Consider the following 18,856-nt stretch of genomic DNA (forward strand, 5'->3'; position numbering starts at 1 on the left):
ATGTTTATTTATTTACTTTGGGAGAGAGAGAGCACATGCCCACGTGATCAGGAGAGGGGCCGGGAGAGAGGGGGAGAGAGAATCCCAAGCAGGCTCCCTGCTCAGGGAGGAGCTCATGACCTGAGCCAAAAGCAAGAGTTAGATGCTGAACCGACTGAGTCACCCAGGCGCCACCCAAAATCAACTCTTATTAGAGGAAGATAATGCGGTCCACAATATCTACTATGTGTCACTTAAAATAGTCAACACAAAATTTAAAAATTAGCAGACGTTCAAAACAAGAAAATGTGACCTATAATCAAGAGAAAAAGCAGCCAATAGAAATTGATATTTTCCAGATGTTATATTTAGCAGACTGTGCCTCTAAAATAGCTATTATAAATATCTTCAAACATATAAAGGTAGATGTGGTCATGACAAGTAAACAGTCGGGAGTTTTACAAGGAATCGAAACTATGAAAAAGAATTCACTGGAAATTCCAGAACTGAGAAGTAAGGTATTTGAATAAAAATTAATGGAATGGACTTAACATTATATTGCAGATGGAAGAAAAAGGGTCACTGAATTTGAGATAGGACAATAGAGATCCAAACTAAAAAAGGAAAAAGATTTAAAGAATGAATACAATATAAATAACTTGCGAAATAGTAGCATGGGTTATGATTGACTTCTTGTAAGAAATAATTAGAGGTCAGAAGATAATAGGATGATGTCTTTAAAGCAGAGCAACACACACACAGGCACACACATATACACACAGACACACACAGGCACACACAGGCACACACACACACACACACACACACACAAAGGGACACAAAGATGCACACAGACCCACACATGCACACACACACACATGCACACAGACCCACACACACATAGGCACACACATAGGCACACACAGACACACAAACACAGATGCACACAGACCCACACACTCACAGACACAGACACATACACACACACACACACACACACACATATTAACTAAGAACTCTGTACAAAGGAAAATGCAAACTTGAAATGCTTTTACATTACATAAGATCTAAAAAAATTAATTGCCAGGAGACCTGATAATGGAAATTATTCAGGCTGAAGAAAAGTGATATCAGATGGAAATTCAAATCTTAACTTATCTAAAAAACCCTAATTATTTAAAGCAAAAGCAACTACACTATAACATGAGATTTGGAGGGCAGGCATTTCTCACTTAATTGTGCCTGCTTAACTGGGCTTCACAGATACTGGGTTTTTTACAAATGGAAGGTGTGTGCCACCCTGCCTCGAGCAAGTCTATCAGAGCCCTTTTTCCAACAGCAGTCACTCATTTCGTGTCTCGGTCACATTTTTCACAATATTTCAAGCTTTTTCATCATTAAAAGATTTGTTATGGTGATCTACAATGGGAGATGGCAGCTTACTACAAGCCCAAGTGATGATTAACGTTTTATAGGAATAAAGTCATCAACTATTCTATCGGTATTTGTAAAAAAGTTTATTTATTTATTTTGAGAGAGAGAGAGAGAGAGAGCATGCACAAGAAGGGGCAGAGAGAGAATCCCAAGCAGGTTCCGTGTAGTCAGCACAGAGCCCGACTCGGGGCTGAAATTCACAAATCGCGAGATCGTGACCTGAGCGGAAATCAAGAGTCAACACACTTAACTGACTGAGCCACCCAGGCACCCCTAAACTATTTTTAAATTAAAGTATGTACATTGTCTTTTAAGAGATGTTATGGCACACTTAAGAGACTACAGTATAGTATAAATGTAATTTTAATTAAAAATATATATATAACAAAAACATTCATTTGACTCACTATATTATTATTGCAGCGGTCTAGAATTGAACCCACAATATGTTCATTGGAAAATGAACAGTGTCTCTATACATAAAATCATCATTAGTCATGCAATTACTGGGACTTGTCCTTTCTATGGCAAATTCAGTAACACTTTTTCACTTTCCTTTTATAAAAAGATAATACATAACACAGTATTGTCAGGGTCTGCTTGTAGATGCTTCATAAAATTTATAATAACAGCAAAAAATAGGTGGGTAAAATAAATTATGAAACCATTAAAAATAAGTGGGTAGGTTAAGCTATACCTTGTAAGCTTTTATAGTCTATGTGAAGAAATACTAGGTTTAAATAGAAAGCGATAAATAACAGTGTATGTTTTAAGTCCTAGAATAATTACCAAAAAAAATGCAAAGTATAAGTAAAAAGCCAGTAGACATATTGGATTGTAATTCTAATTCTAACAGTAAAGAAGGGCAGGAAGAGAGGAACACTGGAATAAAAACCAGATGAAACAAATCAAAAATACATTTCAAAGCGGTAGAACTATTCACAACCACATCAACAATTGCCTTAAATGTAAACAGATTAAACACTCCATTGCCTTTTAAAGGCAGAGATTGGAAGCTCAGATTAAAAAATGTAAGATCCAGCTATATATTGAACAAAGAAAACTCACTTTAAATATGAAGTCTCAGGTGAAATGTATAAAGATGCAAAAATATGTACCAAAGTAAGAATAAGGAAGCTGGTGTAATTAAAATCAGAAAAGGTAGGGGCGCCTGGGAGGCTCAGGTGGTTAGGGGAATGACTTTGGCTCAGGTCATGATCTTGCAGTTTGTGAGTTTGAGCCCCGCTTCCAGCTCTGTGCGGACAGCTCGGATTCTGTGTCTCCCTCTCTCTCTGCCCCTCCCCCGCTCATGCTCTGTGTCTGTCTCTCAATAATAACTAGACATTAAAAAAAATCACAAAAAGTAGAATTTAAGGAGTATTACTAGAAAGGATGAAGGGCATTTTTTTTAAATTTTTTTTTCAACGTTTATTTATTTTTGGGACAGAGAGAGACAGAGCATGAACGGGGAAGGGGCAGAGAGAGAGGGAGACACAGAATCGGAAACAGGCTCCAGGCTCTGAGCCATCAGCCCAGAGCCCAATGCGGGGCTCGAACTCATGGACCGAAAGATCGTGACCTGGCTGAAGTCGGAAGCTTAACCGACTGTGCCACCCAGGCGCCCCTGAAGGGCATTTTTTAGTATTAAAAGATTCATTTCACCAGGAACACGTAACCAATCACACACCGAAATCAGTACCCTACATCTGTTAGGGTAAAGGACGGGTGCGTATATTCAGGACTTTTGTGAAGGCAACCATTTTTAGGTCACCAAAGTACTCCACATGAAGAGAAAATATTGGGGGTGGCTGGGTGGCTCAGTTAATTAAGCATCTGAATCTTGATTTTGGCTCAGGTCATGATCTCACCATGAGATCAAGCCGTGTGTTGGGCTATGAACTGACAGAGTGAAACCTGCCTGGGATTCTGTCTCTTCCAGCTCTATGTCCCTCCTCTGCTCTCTCTCTTCACCTCCAACTCAAAAATAAGTAAATAAACATTAAAAATAAAACATCGACAAATTGTGTATTATTTCAAAACAGTTCTATGCATCGAAAGTCACTACTAAAAAAAAAAAGCAAACCACAGAATAGGATAAAATATATGCACTATGTACATTTGAGAAAGGTCTTAGATCCAGAATTTACAAAGAATTCTTACAGCTTAATAAAAAGAGAAAACAACCCAAAGAAGAATGCGCAAAAGACCTGAACAGCTGCTTTACAAAGAAGATATAAAAATGACCATTAAGCACCTGAAAAGATGTTCAACGAGATCAAAATTACATCCACAATGAGAGAGCATTGCACACCGCTCCGATGGTTACAAGCAGAGGCGAACACCAAAGCCTGAGCGCCGTGGGGCGACTGAAGCCTTCATCCATGTGAAATGTTACTTTGGAAAAAACAGTTTAGCAGTTCCTGATAAATTTCAGTGTCTACCAAGCTTATGATCCAACAATCCCACGCACAGGAGTTTAACGAAGAAAAAGGAAACCCTGAAAACAACCTTGAACGAGAATGTTTATAAGAGCTTTTCCAATGATCAGCAAACCCTGGAAAAGACCCATCTGTCCGTCGACTGGGTAATTCATAAAAGGTCATGGTATAGTTATACGATGGAATCACTATTCGCCAATTAACGAAAACAAACAGGAATCACGGGCACAAACAATGGTATGAATGCATCTCAAGAACCACGAGCAAAAGAAACCAGGCACAGAAACAGTACAGTCTGCATGATTCCATTTATTGGAGCTGAAGAATGGGTAAGGTCTTGGTGACACAAATCAAAACAGTGGTTGTCCAAGGGGGATGGGAACTAACCGGATGGGAGTCAAACCGCTAATAAGAGGTCTGTTTGGGAGGTGATGGAAATGTTCTCTGCCTGGATAGGCGTGTACATCGATCGAACCTCACTGCATTCCGTGCTTCAGACCTGTATGTGGAAAAAAAAGAAGTATTTTGTAGGTTGGAATACTTATACAGAAATAAATCCCCATCAAATTATGCCAAAACAAAAAATACATGTGATTAATACATTACTTGAAGGACTGCTCAATTTTGCAGTGATATATATCTAATGTAAAAAATTACATTTTAGGGGATGTGTTCATTTGAAGTTTTCGGTACTTTTCTGCCCCCTATGCTTTATAAATATTTGTACTTTGAAAATGGTAGGTATAGTATGGCATTTTAACTTTGGGTTAAAAACTCTGATCTGAAGTCAAGTTATAAAATGGGTAGGGAAGTAATACAACCAGTGTTAAGAACAGGAACATCTAAAATGTTTCATTTAATATACAACACATGTGGAAATTAAAAAAAATTTTTTTCTTATATTCAGAGATACCAAAATAAATGAGGAAAAATGTACTACATATGACACTGAAACATCAGTGATCAAAATGAAAAATCATAACAATTTTCAGTAATAAACTTGCTACGATATTAAATATTCATTCAACACACCTCATGCGAAAGTAAATATTTAATTTAGTTGAGCTAGGTAATGGTCTAAAGTATAAGTACATTCAAATAGTGAAGTCGGGGCACCTGTGTGGCTCTCAGGTGGTTAAGCCTCCGACTTCGGCTCAGGTCACGATCTCCTGGTCTGTGAGTTCGAGCCCCGCGTTGGGCTCTGTGCTGACAGCTCAGAGCCTGGAGCCTGCTTCGGATTCTGTGTCTCCGTCTCTCTCTGCCCCTCCCCCACTGGCACTCTGTCTCTCCTTCTCTCAAAAATAAATAAACATTAAAAAAATTTATTTCTAAATAATGAAGCCATTGGTCTCTTTCAGAAGTGCGTAATTCAAGTAATTAAATCCTAAATCCTATAGATTATTTCTCCCACTTTCTGATTTGTTCTCTTTTCTTGCCAGGCCTGTTCCCCACCTCTTAAATCAGTAAAGTGTCCTCCCCAAGATCGTAGATTCCCGAAAATAGGGGCTCTCTTCTTTTCAGAGTTTTTTTCCCTTGAAATCTCCAGAAACCTACTTCAGCGAGAGAGACGAGTGGAAGAACATCTTTTCACATGAACCTCAGGCACAGCTAGCTCCGAGAAGCATCCCATCCTGGCCTGAGTGTGCCCCTGTGACCCAAGATGCCCGCTGATTCTCAGGTGGAATATAAACATGGGGTAAACTTGAATAATGATCAGCGCCCCGTCCATTCATGCTACTTCCTTGGAACAGTAACCACGCAGAAGTGACCTTCCCCACTCATCCTTGAGAGGAGGTACAGGGTTGTCATGAGTTTTTTAGATAGTCTTCGATGGTTGTTTTCATTAGAGACCTGTCCAGAAAGGTCCGTGTGAGCGCGGGGGCATTAATTATTCTGGGATTTATGTACCCTTCCTGCACCTTGCGCCATAATTCTTGTTGTGTGTATGTGCACATGCATTTGATTATGTCAACCTAAATCGTATAGGAAATATATTCCCGACCTTTGTCTTCAAGGAATATGATTTGTTATTTGATGGAAGTTTGGAATTTGAAGGACCAATCGGTCATATAACGGCTGTGAGTTGTTGTGGTTTTTTTTGATGTTTTTATGTTTATTTATTTTTGGGAGAGAGAGTAGAAGACAGGCAGAGAGATGGGGGGACAAAGGATCCAAAGAGTGCTCTGCGCTGACAGCACAGAGCCCGACGTGGGGCTCGAACTCACAAACCGTGGGATCATGACCTGAGCCAGTCAGACGCTTAACCGACTGAGCCACAACGGTGCCCCAGCTATGAGTGTTTAAACAGCATTTTCTAAATCATCTGAGTATACACGTACAGCCCATGATAATCACTCCATTCACTTGGATGATTTAGACACCTCCAAGGTGAGCATATAGTCCACAACCACGAAAACGATCATAATTAAACTTCCTGGAGGGGTGTCTCCAATTTTATAACCTAACTTAGGAAAAACACAGAGAAACCTCGAGAGCGTCCAAGTAAGGCAACAAAAAGATCACTGCGTGTTGGAAAATGAACAGCGTCTCTATATGCAAAGCCATCATTGGTCGTGCCATTACTGGGACGTGTCCTTTCTACGGCAAATTCAGTAACACTTTTTCATTTTCCTTTTATGAAAAGATAATACGTATTTGAGAAGACTGTTTGGGACTTATGATATGAAGTTATGAAGATGTAAAAATGGAACGCATCGAAACCAAACTTGCCTTATTAGCACGGCGCTCGGAATAACAGAGCCACCAGTCAGATACGATTCAAAACGTGCATCGTGATGCACTCTCGGTGCCTTCGTGAAATTGGTACCGCAGCGGTGGGGCTCTGCCATCACTTCGTTATTGTTGACTGCGTCAGCCCCAGAATGATGGAAAAGAAAACGATTCCTTACGGGCTTCTGCAACGTTGTCAATGAGGAGAGACGGAGACACCACAGAGATGAGTGAGACGTGAAAGTGACTGAGGCAGATGGGGCATCCAGTCACTGCAGCCATGCCAGTCCAGGAAACAATGACCATCAGTGACCCTTTGCTAGCTAGATTTTCTGCAAGGTATTTGAAGAGTTCCCCTTCCCAGTAGGGCTGAACTGTGGTCTTCGTGCCTGAACATGGCTGGGCTACTGTTTTTGTGTCTGAAGTGCATGTAAGTACCGTTACTGCTGAGAAGAAGTCGCATGCAGCTGAAAGCTGGGGAAAGAAGGAAATTTTGCAAGAATGAAAGGTGGTGATGGTGGCTGGTGGAAGGTGGGGGGTGGGTGGTGGTGAGGAAAGGAGTCAGGCAATGAGCAGAAAGAGTGTGGCAGAGACAGTGCGAGAGAGACACGAGCTCGCGGCTGTGCCTTTGTTTTCCTTCCTTCTCCCTTCTTTGTTTCTCTGCCCCCCAGGAAGTTGTTGTCACTTGTCTTACCCCAAAGCTCGTCTTCTGGAAAAGTTCCCCCGAGGTTTGAAGCATTTCCTGGATACTCTGGACAAGAGCCCTCCAGGGACATCAGCCTGGTTTGGGAATCATCGTCAACATAAGAGTGTTATCGGTAACACCATTCTTAGATTTTGTCACTGTTGGGGCTGATTGCCTCTTTCGGAAAAGTACAGTCATGAAGAAGAAACGGGAAAGAGAAAGGAAGGGAGGGAGGACAGGTATCCCGGGAGAGCTGTGCCGGACTGAAATCGAAGGTGACAAAACTAAAGGTGAGGGTGTCACCGAGACGGGAAGAAACGGTCCAAGCAGGAGGGCTGCAAGTGAGCAGCTCGGGGGAAGGAGAATCCTGCGCGCTGTCCCTCGGGGGGCAATATGGAGGCTGTGGCGAGGACAGCGGGAGCTTGCTGAGGTCGGGTACCACTACCTTGGAGAAGAAGGATGATAGGAGAAGATCAAGGGCTCTGGAGTGAAGCAAACATAGACTTCTACTGACCGTGTGACTGCGCAGCCTTGGGCCGTGTCTTCACAGCCAGTGGGAAAAGCATCATCCTGGAATTGAAGAGAGAGAACTTATGATAAGAAACGCGGTCTCTTAGGCTAGCATCCAAAGATGCTTTTAGCACCTCACATTTACAGAATATGTTTATTCCTCTCTAATTTGACATGTTAGCCATAAAAGGCAGCCCAAATCCTTTCTTTTTTCTTTTAATCAATGTTTTTTATTTATTTTTGAGACAGAGAGAGACAGAGTGTGAGGGGGGGAAGGGCAGAGAGAGAGGGAGACACAGAATCCGAAGCCGGCTCCAGGCTCCGAGCTGTCAGCACAGAGCCCGACGCGGGGCTCGAACTCACGGACCGTGAGATCATGACCTGAGCCGAAGTCGACGCTTAACCGACCGAGCCACCCAGGCACCCCAGCCCAAATCCTTTCAACACATGAAAAAGTTATTTAAAAATTATACTGTCATTTCCTGCTGGCAGATAATGGGAAAATAAAATAAACTATAATAAAATGAGAAGGAAAAATGTTCGAGTGATGTCTATGAGGCAGGGAATATATACATTTTGTGTATTTTCTGATACAGCCACAGAACTGGATGTGCTTGCCCACATCTATAGGCCACATAAATTAATGCAGTCCTGAGCACAAAAAAGGCTCGCTTTAGACGAAAACCAATGAAGAACTGGTTTTAGAATTCTCATGAATCAGGTATGGAGGATGCTCCATGAATTCACCATTCCATCTCATTCACCACTTGATGGGGGGTTCATAGGGTTGGTGTTCAGAGGTCCAGTGGCTGCTGGGAACAGATGCGCCACGTTGGGGTCAGGTAGCCTAGGAAACAAGGGAGGGGCAAAGACTTATTGTTTCTGCTCAGTGAAGATATCCTTGGCCTTGAATTACGTAATATACACACCACGACATAGCTACTCAAAATCAGCACAGTTTTTGATATTTGAACAAGTAGCATCTTGATCATTTTCTGTTTTCTTCTGTAGAATCCTACTAGTGTGTAAAATGAATTTCTCTGTTACAATATTTATAAAATAAGGAAGTATAGAATCCTTAAATATTTTTTTTTTTTAGAATCCTTAAATATTTGACCCTCTCACCAGCTATATTTTTAGTACCTCCTGTCCACATGAACCACACTATTAATCTATTAATGTTTTCTATTCCTTTGGTCAATGTTTTTCATTGACGTTTTCCACAAACACAGAGAAGAGCCTTCTCAGGAGGTGTGTACCCTCGGAACAAGAGACTTCTTCGGTACAGTTTCAAGAAGAAACCATTTTCCCTCCAAGGCGGAAGGGATCTAATGTAATCAATCTGCCAACAAGTCTTGGCCGGTTCTCCAGAGGGATGATGGCACACACAGAGCTCACCAGTAGTCTCTGTTTCTTGCTGGCTGGACATTCCACTGTAATTGTAGACAAGTCGGCCCCGGTGCCATTGTCAGATACTTTGTCTCCTCCAATCAGTGCACTCTGGGTCTGAGAACTGCCTTACATCTGGGAGCTATTATCTGGAACGACCTCCGATGTCAAATGCCTTCGCCCGGATTTTCTACAAAGAGCCGGATGCTGTGTAGAGGGTCAGGAGAGAGGGAGGAGGGGGGAGGAAGGCAGGGCAGTAATGCAGGCCACGCATTACCCGATGTCACTGCCTCCCAGTGAGCTGGGAGGGGGCACGGCAGGCAGCTGTGCAGATGTGGCCCCTGAACTGGCTCTAAGGAAGAATCAGATCTCAGAGGTATCCACAGAAGGAAGGAAGTGGTGCTGAGGGAATCTCAGAGAAGTTTCCCCCCGTCTCCTTTTTCCCATTGCTCCAGATTCACTGCACGGGTAGGTATCTGCCCCATGCCCCCAGGCAGTGTTATCTAGTCCATCAGGGACCATCTCCAGAAAGCCGGGTCCATGCCTTGTGATGTGGCATTTCAGCGACTTGGCATGGATTCGGGGACCCTCAGGGAGTGCAGCAAAGTTGGTGGTGAAGGCAGGAGACACCTCGAGAAGGAAAAAGATGGTCGGGAGAATGTGAAGAGCTGAAAGGTTTGTGTTCGACATTCCTATCTAGGCAGGAAGAGAAACCCACAATCCCTAATGGAAATGACTGATATATTTGACTATATAGAACTTGCCATTTCGGGGCACCTGGGTGGCTCAGTCTGTTAAGCGTCCAACTCTTGATTTCAGCTCAAGTCAGGATCTCAGGGTTCAAGCCCTGAATCGGCCTCTGCACTGACAATATGAAGCCTGGTTGGGATTTTCTCTCTCTCCCTGTTTCTCTCTCTCTCTCTCTCTCTCTCTCTCTCTCACACACACACACACACACACACATAAATAAACTTAACTTTTTTTAAAAAAAAAGAACCTGTCATTTCTATGAGGGAAAAAAAGACATGATATACCAAGTCAAAAGAAAAGAGATAAAATGCTAATAATAATAGAAATTTCTGATCAAAGAAATCTCTCTCATGTTGACAACAAAAAGACAAAGTACCTAATAAAAATGGGCAAAGAATAAAGAAAGGCAGGACATTACAAGAGGCTAAAATATTTAATTACCACTTAATATCACAGTTATTACTCAAAATAAGTACAAATTCTTGCAATACTATGGCACCATTTTTCAGCAATTACCTGTGCAAATATTTTAAGCTTATAATATACAGCATTAAAGAGAATGAGAGAGAAAAAGAACTCTCATGAACTTTTGGCAGAAAATCATGAATCGGAATGAACTTTTTGGAAGGATAATTTGATAATATCTATCAACATTTAAAATTTACATGTAGTACTTATAAAACTGTTTCCTACAGATATTTGAGTATACATAAACACATGCATATAAAGATGTTAGTAATAGTACTTTTGCAATATTAAAAAATAGAGAAAATCTAAATGTCTACCAACAGGAAACTAATGAATTAACTAATGAAACATAGTTACTTTTAATGGAATGGTGGATGGCCTTTAAAAAGAATAATACAGATCTACTCATATAGGGAAATGTTAAAGACACAAAGTATAAATGCAAGTTGCAGAGAAGTATACATGTATGATACTCCATGTATACACGAAGTATTGTATGATCCCATGTGTATAAATTAACTAGATGTGAAAATACTTTGTTTTTGACTGAACTCTCAAAGACCAGAATAATACCAGTGAATAAATATAAGTGAATTAGATAACGGGGTAATTTGGAAGTGCATGTTCATGGAGATCTAAAACGCAAGACAAAGCTATGGTGAAATGGAAACCATGACATGTTTCTGATGCAAGCTTGAAATTGTTAAAGGACCTTTGAAAATCTACGAGTGCTTGAGATTGCTTCCAGGACAGAGAAAGTAGGATCAAGTTGCCTTATTCTAGCATTTTCAGTCAAGCTTGCTGATTTACAATAAACACAATAGAAAGGAAAATGAGATTAAGAAACGTCTGTACGCTAAAAGAAAATCTTTGGAGGGTAGGAACTGCTGAGTGCCGTGATTTTTGCAGAATGGGTGTTCAAAGCTCGGGGCAGGGTTGTGCAGGGGGAGACAGGGCGTTAACTCTCCCCTGTGACGTGTGTCTACAGTGCTTGAGATTTTTACCACTAGTTGGTATCACTTTCCTTAAATAAAATAAAAAAAAATATATTAACCAAATCAAAGTATCTATGGACATTTTATCATTCATGTGATTTCAAAGTATAAAACCAAATGAAAGAAGTCACAAAAGAAGACATGAAACAACTCTAAATTTAAACACAGGTACCAGTAAAATCGTAGTATACATTAAAAGGCAAATGACAAGCTGGAGGAAATATATTCAAAGTCTATGTTAAATGCTACAGACTATGCCCCCAAATCCCACTGCTCCCCACCCCCTGCCCTATTCATATGTTGAAACCTAATGTGAGGGTATCTGGAGGTGGGGCCTTTAGGAAGAGATTAGGCCATGAGGGTGAGGCCTTCGTGAATGGAATTAGTGCCCTTGTAAAAGACCCCAGAGCGCTTCCTAACCTCTTTGACCATGTGAGGTCACAGCGAGAAGACAGCCACCTAGGAATCAGAAGTCAGATTTTCATTAGACACTGACTCTGGGGTGCCTTGATCCTGGGTATCCCAGCTTCCATAACTGTGGGAGACAGATTTCTGTTGTTTATAAGCCCCCAGCCTATAGCATCTTGTTATTGTATTTTTTGTTATATTTTGTTATGGTATTTTATTTATTAGCCCAAAGACAACAAGCAGATTATTAATAGATTTTAGATAGATACATGGATGGATGGATGGCTAGAAGGATGGATGAGAGGGGAGGAAGGAAGGAAGGAAGGAAGGAAGGAAGGAAGGAAGGAAAGAAGGAAGGAAGGAAAGAAAGAAAGAAGGGAGGGAGGGAGGAAGGGAAGAAGGAAGGAAGAAAAAAAGAAAAAAATGCGGTATTTTGAGGTTATTCAGTATCCATAAGGGTAAGATGAGATAGGGTACTCAAAAGATAGACCACCCCTAATGATCATGTTTTCACTCAAAATATAACATTGGGAAATTATTCTACAATTTTAAGCGAATTATTCCAAAATTTTAAAGTGAATACACGAGCAAATAAATACATTATCACCAATAAACTGTGCGTGGCAGAATTACAGAGGACTTTTTATTTCCTTATCATTGCACCTCCTTCCCTTCTACATTTTCTAAAAAGACTATGTACTCCTTTTATAATGACTTTTTAAATCCTGAAAACAACTAAATAACTGAAACTAAGTCAAGGACTAGAAACAATAATGAGAATACTCTCATTATTTTTTGCAAATACAGCCATCCCATTTACACACCAGGGTACCGCGCTCCAAGTGTTCACTGTGAATTAACGAGAAATAGGTCATTTTTGGACATAGCTCACGAAACACCTGATAACCATTCTCGAGGAATTAAGATTTGGCTTAGGAATTAACTACGGACACACATCGCCTGTCAGCAGAGCTTTGCGACTCTGCTGGGGACATCTCTAGTTCTGAAAGATAAGGGATTGTGCTGCATAAAACACTTACCTCTGAATGTAATTTATCCCCAACTGTCAACAGAAATTAAACCTGTTCTCCACCAGCTAGGAGGGAATGAATAAGTCAGGAATCATGCTCTTTCAGTTCTCTAAACCTTTTTTTAAGTAAAAATTCACGGAAGCCCTCTGGGATCTGAAACGTATCAAGATGAATTGTTGGACTCCTCCCTGGGGCACGCACCTCCATTTGATGTAGGATAAAAAGACCCAGCAAGGAATACGATGCAAATAACTTCATTCTGAGCTCCTCCAGAAGCAGGGGCTGAACATTTGAATTTTATTTCATCATGCAAGACCTTGCCACTCTGACACTTTTCCCCTTTCTCTGTTCTTTGTAAGTATGCAGGAAGAAATATTTTACCTATAAATACCTGTGATCACTGACTATTTCTCTGCAGCCAATTAAGTCTTGGCTGCAGTAGGGACACTTGACTGTATTTGCACCGTATCAGCAACCTGACTCGGGATGAATAGATTATTCATTCTAGGATTAAGGTAACGGATCACATGGCTTGACCCCATTCATCCCTGTTGAGCTAAGAATCAAGTAGTTGACCCTTCAATACACTGAGTTAGGTAATAAAGAAGTCATAGGATTATTGTCCCTAATCTCTTACCCCAAGAGAATATGTAGATATTTAAACAATGTATTCTTGAGTAAGTCAACTCCATGACTTTGCCGTTTGGATACAGGAAGCAATGTTGATGTCCATGTAACTATCTCAACATGAGCTGATGTATTAAATCAATTTAATCTTCGACCACGGTTTACCCTTCACACAGGTTTGAATGGCACGGGTCACGTATATGCAGTTGATTTCTTTCTTTCTTTCTGTTTTTCTTTAACTAAATACATTACAGTCCTGCAGATGTATTTTCTCTTCCTTATTATTTTCTTTATACCATTTTCTTTTCTCTAGCTTACTTTTTGTTGTAAGAATACAGTGTGTAATGCATTTAACATACAAAATATGTGTTAATCAACCATTCATGTTATTGGTAAGGCTTCCAGCCAACAGTAGGCTATTGGTAGTTCAGTTGTGGGGGACTTAAAAGTTCTATATAGATTTTCAGACTTGCAGGGGGTCAGTGCCCCCCAACCCCTGCATTGTTCAGGGCCAGCTGTATGTATACGTTATACTGCCTTTATTAATGAAGTATCATGGTTATCTTGATTCTCATTGTCACTCATATTCAAGAATTGGTTTAAAAAAGGCAGCTCATCTCTTGGATGGTTAAAGCCAAGCAGATCCCTAAAGCCCAGCAGGCGAGTAAGTGCAAGTTTGGCAGATGCGTCGGGGATCAGGAACCACTGCATCGTTCCCTTTCTGGGGTCATTGCCAACGCAAGCCTGCTTCACTCTGCATCTCTGTGGCCATCTTCCTCCCTGCTGTGCATTTGGCCTTCCTTCTCTGATCCACTTGTACCTGATTCAGACTTAGCCACCCACCCCTGAAATGACATTGTGTCACTTCTAAGTCCCTTCATGGGAGGTCTTGAGAGAAAATCAGCGTGCCTCGGGTTGGACGGAGACCAACCAGCTAGGCATTGGTGCCGAGGAAGGCCCTGCGCTACGGCGAATTGCCGATTCTGGGGCGAGGGGAAGGAGTTTGTACAGAAGACACATGGGAACAGAGAGGGTGTTTCTGGCATCCCTAGAATGGTCATAGCGATTTCCTAGGTCAGTAACAACTCAAAGGTCAGTACTGGCCACAACGTGAAGTTCAGGTAAAGAAATTGCATATTAATTAAGTTCCACATGGTATCCGTCCGTAACATTAGGCCACTTTCCTGTCTAGCCTCACCAATCGTGTCTGTTTATCATGCATGTTTGAAGTCAGGTTTCCTAGAAGCGAAGTCTAAGACAGGGGTTCTTGGGAGAGTGATTTAATGAGAGAGCTCTCAGGGGAGGGGGTGAGGGAAAGCAGGATAAGACAAGGAGAGAAAGGTAGGTAAGGAAGGGATTCCGACTCGGAGTAAACTCAGCTGGGTCCATCAACTACACCACACAGCTATCCCATTTTAGGCCAGGAGGCCAGCCTTTGATACATGGTGGCAGTTGGCCACAGCTGCTGACGGCTGCTACTTGCCAGGGTAAGGGACGTGTGACCTCAGAGCAAGGCAGTTCCCATCCTGCTGAGAGCAATACTGCAGAAATGATGGCGGCTGTGAGCCATCATCACAGCTGGGAAGGGGCCCCAACGGCAGCCACCACAGCACCTGAGGCCCAAGGGACTCCCCAACCATGGCTCGTGCCGCACAGAATGAAGTGCAAGGTCAAGTTAGATCATTTCTGTGCCTCATCTTCGCCCTTCTGCCCATCCTTCCCTGGTGATTTGTTTCTGTAGCTCACCCCTCAGGGTGGCTTCTGCCTTGGTCCTCCCATCGATGCATTTCTGTCCCCACCGATGCCAACACATTTACCAGGATTCTGCTCTGTCACAGCCTCTGTCTCCTCTGTCGCCCTCATCATAGCCTCAAAGCAGGTGCTGGCGTCTCCTGCCTCACAACACACGAGCCTTCTCCTCTTTCCTCACTGGGCCAAGTTCCTGCCTGCTCCAGAGCTTGAACACAGACTTCACACCCCCGAGAAAGCTCTTCCGGGCTTTTACCTCTGGCCGCGTGGTCCTCAGGACAGAGGGCCTCTCTTCCTCCTTGGAGTTTCCACACCACACTGGAAAGCTTACGGATTACCTTGCGATGGTGCCTTTGATATCCTCCCAGGCCCCCGCCAGGAACCCACGGATTTTCAGCTTGCAAGCCTATGACCTAGGAGGGTGGGACTCTCGACTCAGTTCGCTGAATGGTGGCGGAAAGTTTTAGCAAAATCAGAAGGCACCGGAAGAGGACAGAAAGTTCTCAAGAGTGCATGACACTTGGTAAAAATAAGTATTGTGAAACTATCCCTTGTTCTGTGCGTGTGCGTGTGTGTGCGCGCACACATGCACGAGTGTCTGCTGAGTTGCGATGTCGAAGATATTTCTGATTTTGCGTTGGAGATAAATAAAAGAAACTTGAAAGGCCACTCTCGTAGACTGTAGCCTCCATCTCTTACTGGATGTATAGCTCTGGGCACGTTCCTGACTCTCTCTGCCACAATATGTCCCTGCTAGAGTAATTGCAAGGATTGAATGGAGTAATATTCGTAAGGGCTTGGAGCAGCGCCTGGCACCCTTGGAAACCCTGTGTGCGTGTTGTGAGGCATCGTATTTATTTGTACTCACTAATTCTTGTCCGCTGCTCTGTTCTCTGGGACTCTCTGAGCAATTGGCACACCCTGGCTCCCAACAGCTACTGGTTGGAGAACAGCAGGGACTCTGTGACATAAGCCATCTTATATGTACTTGTGCTTGAAGGAAGGAAGAGTAAGGGATTCAGCTCAGCTTCATTAGTAAGCGCCAGAGGACTTTCAGAGTGTGTTTCTGCCAGTAAATCTCTCTCTCTTCCTGCTTCACTATGCTGTGTCTTCCTGAAGGCCATCTGGGCCCGTATATATTCACTTACGTGTCTGGCAATCTCTAAACATTATATAAGTGAGTAAGGGGGGATCTGAGGCGTTGGGAAGGAACATCTCCACTCCTGAATGAAATCCAGCAATCCCTAAGCACTTCCTCCATCCTTTTGCAGAAGAATGTTCCTTCTGAGGTCAAACTACCAGCGGCCGCAGGAATTATCCAATGCGACTGATGTAGGCATGATCGAATTGTTGGTTTTATTCCAATGTCTCCCTCAACCGAACCAGAGAGGGAGGGGGCGTGAACTCTTAGTTTGTTGAGAAGTCAGCACTCTAATTTAGAAGGACACAGTACATTTCTACTCTTCCAAAGACAAGAGGACTATTCTGAGTCCATTATCACTGAAAATAGGTTAATGGATTTTTCCCGTTTTGACTGTGTCTGACCCAGGAACCATCTCTCATATGCAGCATCCCGCTTTGCTCCGGGGTCAGCTCATAGGAAGTGGACTCTAGAACATGCTATTTGCTTGGCTCCTTTTTAATGTAAGGGAAAGGCAGTGGAGGCTGTGGGAAGGAGATTTAAAGTTAGTTCCAGGAAGTCAAGTTTGCCGGTGAAAGCTGTAACCTATGGAGCCAGCTGCCTCGTGGACTGGCGGATGCCCATCACCGCGGGCGTCACCTGAGGACAAGATGACAATTTCCACCTGTGACAGCTACGTCACCGGTTCCCCCAGAGCCTGGGATTCTGAGGCGCCTGTCCTCACCACTCAGTCCTGTGGGATTCCATGGCCCTCATCCTGATACAGGCCACCGTCTGCAGGTGGTTTTACGGGAGAGCCTTCCCGAGTATGTCTCTTTCTTCTTGGTACTGTGTTTTCCAGTGGGTGCATCAGATATGTCATTGCATTTTATCCGTGTCCTGGGTCCAAAGTTATAGGCCTTCCTTACTCATGATTATGTGAGAAGGTGCCTGTTCGTCCTGAAAAATGGCAGCCTTTCAAAGCACGTGGAACACGAACTCACAATATATTTATACACCAGAGGGCCACGACCATTTTTGCGGGGGAATAACTATTATAGCTTAGATTTTTTCCTTTTTAGAAAAAAGTTGCAGTTGGATCGTACGGAACGCGAAGAGCATTTTTAAAGCTTTTTTGATGCATGAAGCACAGAACTTTGAAGACCTGAGTCTGGAAACAGGAAAGCATTTTGTGCAGGACGGTGATCCCAAATGAAAAGGTAGAGCTGTCGTCGTACGTAAGAGTGAAATTCATTTCGCAGCAACCCATCTGCATGCAAGCTGGTTTACTTTTTTCAAGTTTTCTACGCATTAAAAAATAAGATTCCTTAGGAAGAAGTGAGCTATTATTTCATGATAATAATCTATCGTAACAGAGAGAGAAGCAGATGAGAATATCTGTGGGTTTTTCATCTGCTTCTGTGTTCAATCTGATCCGGATAGGTCATTTCGGTTGAAATAGACGAAGAAAATCTGGCCTCATATAGACATTCAGCTGAAAAAGGGAGGGGTATTTGAATAGATTTCTTTGATGATTGTGCCTAGCCTTCTTTGTTACTGCACCCAAACTCAAAAAATTCCTTCCAGGTCAGTTTTCTAGGAGTTCTGTTTTGTTAGATTCTGGATATAAGTGAGACCTTACAGTATAGTCTGTCTGGAGAAACCACAGGCTTGGGGAGCCCTCTGGGTGCCTTGCAGTGCCGGCCGGGGGAGGGGCGATGTGGTCAGAGTGTACCTGCTGCTCTTCCCCTTTTCATTGGTTCTTCTCGGTTTCTGTGGTCCAAGGGGTGCTCCAGCCTCACCCCCAGGATCTGGCATTTTCTCAATGGTGTCTTGTTTCTGGATAGATGCTAGTTGGTCTCCTGGTGAGGGGCTGAAGTCAGAAGCAACCTAACTCACCATCTTAGTGACGTTAACCCTTCAATTTCGAATTAAGACAACTTTTGACCTTGGGGCGCCTGGGTGGCTCAGCTGGTTGAGAATCCAACTTCGGCTCGGGTCATGATCTCATGGTTCGTGGGTTCAAGCCCCGCTTCAGGCTCTGTGCTGACAGCTCAGAGCCTGGAGCCTGCTTCGGATTCTGTGTCTTCCTCTCTCTCTAACCCTCCCCCGCTCGTGCTCTGTCTCTCTTTCTCTCTCAAAAATAAATAATAAACATTAAAAATTTTAAAAGAAAGAAGAAAAGTTTTGACCTTGCCGACCTATCACAAAGATTTTGCAGGGGTAGGAGGGCAGTTCTGTCCCTACCATACTTGGGGAACTGGGTTAACCCACCACTTTGTTGTAACTGCTTGGAATATATGCATAGGGAAGAGGAACTTTTAACATGCATAGCTTAACAATCCCAGCAGGCTTTTTTTTTTTTTTGAGATAATACCAAATACCAAATTGATGTGGAAAGCTAAAGAACTCAGAATACTCAACCCTGAAAAAGAGGAATAAATTTGGGGGACATGCTTTCCTTATTTTAAGACTTCCTATAAGCCACCCTATGGTCAAGACAGTGTGATTCGGGTGTAAGGATGGACAGATCTAATGAACTG

General features: G+C 42.7%; 1 long non-coding RNA gene across 1 annotated transcript in view; it reads right to left on the reverse strand.

Annotated features, from left to right (window-relative positions):
* Positions 1 to 6,577: 6,577 nt before the first annotated feature.
* The window catches only part of LOC123380526, a 29,664-nt gene continuing 17,385 nt past the window's right edge, over positions 6,578 to 18,856 (reverse strand). The window contains exons 2-4 of the long non-coding RNA XR_006586423.1: positions 7,781 to 7,836; positions 7,276 to 7,361; positions 6,578 to 6,766 (exon numbers count right to left, since the gene is read on the reverse strand). This is a non-coding gene — a long non-coding RNA (uncharacterized LOC123380526). The remainder of the gene's footprint in view (positions 6,767 to 7,275; positions 7,362 to 7,780; positions 7,837 to 18,856) is intronic.

Source organism: Felis catus, chromosome A1 (genome assembly GCF_018350175.1).
Source record: "Felis catus isolate Fca126 chromosome A1, F.catus_Fca126_mat1.0, whole genome shotgun sequence".
NCBI classification, from domain to species: Eukaryota; Metazoa; Chordata; class Mammalia; order Carnivora; family Felidae; genus Felis; species Felis catus.